We start from the raw sequence: 5,993 nt of genomic DNA, 5'->3' as shown, positions 1-5,993 counted from the left end.
ATTTAATTGTATAAGAACAATCAATTATGAAATATATAATTTCTTAGATCACAAAGAATTTCATATCAATATAGGGAAACACCCCGATGCCCTAATATTTACATTATTGAATTAAATCCATTTTTATTATTATTCTTGTTAACAATCGCCTAGCAAAAGTACTTTTCTTCTTCACCCAAATTGTTGTTTAATTATATTGTCTTTGAATTTACCCTACTCCTTGTGGTTTGACCTCGGTTCTCTGAGAATTATATTACTACGATCTCCTGCACTTAGGAGTGAGCAAGCAATTTTGGCACTGTTGTTGGGGAGTTGCTACGTGTTCAAAGGCAATTTTTTTGGAGCAAAGCATAGTTGGTGGAAATTTGTCTATTGGTAACTTTGTTCCATTTTTTTTCCTTATTTTGTTTTTATTTTATTTTATTTGACTGTGGATTCGTTGCATGAGCATTTGGGTTAGAAACGAGAGAGGTAGATTAGAAATTTTTGAGGCTTACTTTGGTAATCTTTTTGACACACCTTTGCCTTCACCTTCTTCATCAATCATGGGTGATGAAACATGTAATAATCATGAGGAGAATAGAAAAACTATGTATGAATTGTTGCATCCCACACAAAATTCTGTTCCTTCATGCATCATGTTTCCACCTAATGCATCGCATGTAGAATTGAAACAAGGTTTATTAGCAATACTTCTAACTTTAGGCGACAAGAAAATGAAAATCCTTACGTCCATATTAGAGCTTTTGAAGATGTAATTAGCAATTTCTAAGCACAAAATGTTATTGAGATTGCTAAGTTACGTTTCTTTCCTTTTTCTCTTAAGGATAAGGCTCTATAGGTAATTAGGGGGAGATGGCCCAAGAGTTTTTTAAGAGACATTTTCCTGCTCACAAATTCCAGCAAGTAAAAAGAAGAATAGCTAGTTTTGTCCAAGGAGAAAATGAGACCTTATACCAAGCTTGGGAAAGGTACAAAGATCTTTCCAATTTCTGCCCAACTCATGGATATGAAGATTGAGGGTTGGTTAGCTATTTTTATGAAGGACTTACACCTAAGGACCGACAGTTTGTTCAACTCTCATGCAGAAGGGACTTTTTACAAAAAGAACCCGAAGATGCAATTGATTATCTTGATGAGATTGCTGAAAACTCTAACATATGGACTAGACCTAGCCCTATGGACTCCATTGATAGGACTAGAACTAACACTACCACTTCTAGGGGAAGTTTTTTCAAGTTGAGGGAAGATGATAACATGAGTGCAAAAATCAACACGTTAACTAAAGAAATTAAGGCACTTAAAATGAAAGGAAGTAAGAGTGTTAGTGCTACCTTTAGAGAGGACCCGATGGAGGTGTGTAAAATCTGTCATGAGATAAACCATGCTACAAATGAATGTGCATCACTTTCATCATTCTTAAATGTGCTAGAAGAACAAGTACATGCATTTAATTAATACTGGCCAAATAATTCTTCATATTCTAAATATTATAACCCAAATATGCGAAACCATCCGTATTTGAGTTATAAGAGTGACGATGTGTTGAATCCTCCGGCTCCAAGGAATTTTAATTCAACACATGCATCATCATCATCTAGACCTTCCTTGGAGGATGTACCTACTTTCATTCAAAGGCAAAGTGAGCAAAATCAAAAGTTTGAATCCATGCTCACTAGGCTAGATGAAGAGGTAAGAGAGACCAAGAGTCATATAACTAGGCTTACAAATTCATTGAGTCGGATAGAGAGAGGGAAGCTTCCTTCCCAAACTCAACCCAATCCCATCAATCAAAATCTTAAAATTGGCTCTAGGGATAAATATGAGGAAGTAAAAGTTGTGACCATTTTGAGGAGTGGTAAAGAAATTAATAAAATTTCTCCTTTAGTAACTAAGAAATCAAAGGAGACCCCAGTTGACGAAGAGAAGGATGAAACTGAGTCACTTGGGCTTGATGACATTGAACAATGCCCAATCCCTCCACCATTTCCACAAGCCTTAAAATTACCTAGGAAATTGGACACCGCATTTGAGATATTTGAGCATTTGCAACAAGTCAAGATAAATTTGCCATTATTGCATGTTATCAAGCAAGTGCCTGCATATGCCAAGGTAATTAAGGACCTATGCACCATCAAGAGAAAGCATCATGTGAAGAAGACCATATTCCTAACATAATAGGTAAGTGCAGTTATTTAACATAAGACCCCACCAAAGTATAAGGATCCAAGTTGTCCAACAATCTCTTGTACTATTGGAGATTACATCACGGAGCATGCATTGCTAGATCTTGGGGCAAGTGTCAATTTGATCCCTTTCAGCGTATATCAAAAACTTGGACTTGGTGAGTTAAAACTTACTTTAATAACTTTACAGCTGGCTGACTGCTCTGTAAGGGAGTTGGGGGGATGGTTGAGGATGTGTTGGTAAAAATTGAACACTTTTATTATCCAATTGATTTTATTGTTCTAGATTACCAACCTATTTTACATCCTAGTGCTCATACCCCTATTATTTTGGGTAGACCTTTCCTTGCCACAGCTAATGCTTTAATTAATTGCAGGAATGGAAGGATGCAGCTCACTTTTGGTTCCATGACTTTGGAGCTAAATATATTTCATGTGGCTAAACAACCACATGAGGATGATGACTGTGCTTATATGAACCTCATTGAGGTGGTGGTTTAAGAAGAGTTTAATAAGAATTGCTTTTTTGATCCTCTTGAAGCTCTTCTTAATTATTTTGTTGATTCTTATGATTTAAAAAGTGATATTCATTTATTTGAAATTTGTTCTTTGTTGGATTCCTCACAGGTTTTGGAAGAATAACAGGTGATGACAGTTAATGAAGGATGGAGACCTCACTTTGAGGAGCTACAAAAGATTAACAAAAAGCTTGTGCCTTCAAGTGAAGAGGCACCATAACTAGAACTTAAGCCACTGCCCAGTGGTCTTAAGTATGCATATTTGGGCCCAAGTGAAACTTTTCCTGTAATTATTTCTTCTGCATTAAATGAGGAACAGGAAGGTAAGTTGTTGAATGTTTTAAGAGACCACAAATTAGCCCTAGGATGGACCATAGCTAATATCAAGGGCATTAGCCCATTGATTTGCACACATAAAATTTACCTAAAGGATGATTGTAAGACTTCTAGAGAACCCCAATGTCGGCTTAACCCAACAATGAAAGATGTTGTTAAAAATGAGGTAATTAAATTGTTGGATGCAGGTATCATATACCCTATTTCTGATAGTAAGTAGGTAAGCCCAACGCGGGTGGTTCCTAAGAAGTCTGGGATGACGGTGGTCAAGAATGAAAACAATGAGATGATCCCAACCCGATTAGTTACAAGTTGGAGAATGTGTGTAGACTATAGGAAGCTTAATGCTGTAACTAGGAAAGACCACTTCCCTTTACCTTTCATTGACCAAATATTGGAAAGGGTAGTTGGCCATATGTTCTATTGCTTCCTAGATGGCTATTCAGGCTATTACCAGATAGAGATTGCCTTAGAAAATCAGGTTAAGACCACTTTCACTTGCCCTTTTGGTACCTTCGCCTTTCGAAGAATGCCATTTGGGCTATGTAATGCATCTGCCACTTTTCAAAGATGCATGGTTAGTATTTTTAGTGATATGGTTGAGAAATTTTTGGAAGTGTTTATGGATGAACTATCTGTCTTTGGTGGCTCTTTTAATGATTGTCTTAATAACTTAAAATTGGTTTTAGCCCATTGTGAAGAAAAATGCTTAGTTCTTAATTGGGAAAATTGTCATTTTATGGTCATTTCAGGAATTGTTCTTGGACATTTAGTGACTTCTAGAGGCATAGAGGTGGACAAAGCTAAAATAGACTTAATTCTTAATCTACCTACCCCTAAGACAATAAAAGATGTTAGATCCCTTTTAGGGCATGCTGGCTTCTATAGGAGATTTATAAAGAATTTTAGTTCTATATCTAGACCTCTTTGTAATCTCCTACTTAAGGAGTCCAATTTTGAGTGGACAGAAGAGTGTGAAGTAGCCTTCAAAAAGCTAGTCCACATGCTTACATTTGCCCTTATAATGCAAGCCCCAAATTGGTCTCTACCATTTGAAATCATGTGTGATGCTAGTGATTATGCAATAGGGGCAGTCCTTGGACAAAGGAAAAATAAAAAAACCTTATTTGATATACTATGCTAGTCGAACTCCAAATAAGGCACAAATGAACTACACCACCACAGAAAAAGAGTTACTAGCTGTAGTATTTGCTCTAGATAAAATTCGTTCATATTTGATTGGTGCTCCCATTGTTGTTTTTACAGATCATGCTGCCCTTAGATACCTTCTTTCTAAGAAGGATGCTAAGGCACGATTAATACGTTGGATTTTACTCTTGTAGGAATTCAACATTGAGATTAAAGATAAGAAAGGAGTGGAGAATGTAGTGGCAGATCATTTATCCCAACTTACTTTTGATAGGGACTAAAAGAAATGCCTATTTGGCACTCATTCCGAGGTGAGCAACTTTATGTTGTTACTGAGCTACCATGGTATGCACATATAGTGAATTACCTAGTCATGAGGGCCATTCCTGAGTACTAGACCGCACAAAATAGGCAAAAATTCTTTGTTGAGGTAAGAAACTTGTATTGGGATGATCCTTATTTGTTTAAATATTGCCCAGATCAAATCTTGAGAAGATGCATTCCTAATAATGAGACCCATTATGTTATAAAATTTTGCCATTCAGAAGCTTGTGGTGGCCACTTTTCTGTGAGAAAAACCGCTGCAAAAATCTTGCAGTGTGGATTTTATTGGCCTACTATGTTTAAGGACACTTACAAATTCTGTAAGAGGCGTATAGAGTGCCAAAAGTTAGGGCGTATCACATGTAGGAACATGATGCCGATGTCCCCTATCCTTGAGATAGAAGTTTTTGATTGGTGGGGAATCGACTTCATGGGACCTTTTCCCTAATCTTTTGGTAATCTATATATTCTCTTGGCGGTAGATTATGTATCTAGATAGGTTGAGGCCATAGCATGCAAGGTTAATGACCATAAAACGGTTTTGAAATTTCTGAGAGAACACATTCTCTCATGATTTGGAATGCCAAAGGCTATAATTAGTGATAATGGTAGCCATTTTTGTAATCGTTATTTTCAAGCATTGTTGAAAAAGTATGGAGTGGTGCACCGGTTGTCCACCCCGTACCACCCTCAAACTTGCGGCAAGTTAAGCTTGCCAATAGGGGGATTAAGCAAATTTTAGAGAAAATGGTCAATCCAAACCATAAAGATTGGTCTTTAAGGCTAGTTGATGCATTAGGGGCTTATCGGACAGCCTGTAAAGGACCTTTAGGAATGTCTCCCCATCGTCTTCTTTATGGGAAACCTTGTCATTTGCCCGTAGAGATGGAATATAAAGCTTATTGGGCTATTAAAGCCTTTAACTTTGATCTACAAGGGGCTGAAAATTTGAGGAAATTCCAATTGAATGAGCTAGAAGAGCTTAGGAATGAGGCTTATGTGAGCACTCTCAATTATAAAGAAAGGATGAAATTATTTTATGATAAAAGCATTGTGAGGAAAAATTTTGAGAAAAATCAGCAAGTCCTTCTCTATGATTCAAGGCTTCATAAATTTCCAAGTAAACTAAAAACTAGGTGGGATGGCCCTTTCATTGCAAGGGAAGTGTTTAACCATGGAACTATAGTGGTTGAGGACCCTAAAGATAGTAGGATTTTGAAAGTAAATGGACAAAGGTTAAAACCATACTTAGGGGGAGTTATACCATAGGAGAGTCAATAAAGATCCCTGCCTATTGGGATGCTACATGAACTCTGAAAGAGCCTTATGAAGTTGTACTACATTTGTTTTAATTTTCTTTTCTTTCTTTTTTTTTTTTCTTTTTTCTTTTTGCATTTTTTTTTTTTTTTTTTGTGAGCTAACATTTGCAGGTGTGAAAGAAATTTAAAAAAAAAAAAAAAAATTAAATGCTTAAGGTAAC

The 5,993-nt window shown here is 36.5% G+C and overlaps 1 pseudogene; it reads left to right on the top strand.

The window, feature by feature from the left end:
* The first annotated feature begins 1,503 nt into the window (after positions 1-1,503).
* Positions 1,504-5,782, top strand: LOC115951717 (annotated as a pseudogene).
* Positions 5,783-5,993: the final 211 nt, after the last annotated feature.

This window comes from Quercus lobata, chromosome 7 (assembly GCF_001633185.2).
Source record: "Quercus lobata isolate SW786 chromosome 7, ValleyOak3.0 Primary Assembly, whole genome shotgun sequence".
In the NCBI taxonomy this organism is placed as follows: Eukaryota; Viridiplantae; Streptophyta; class Magnoliopsida; order Fagales; family Fagaceae; genus Quercus; species Quercus lobata.
This window is presented reverse-complemented; position numbering and strand designations above follow the sequence as displayed.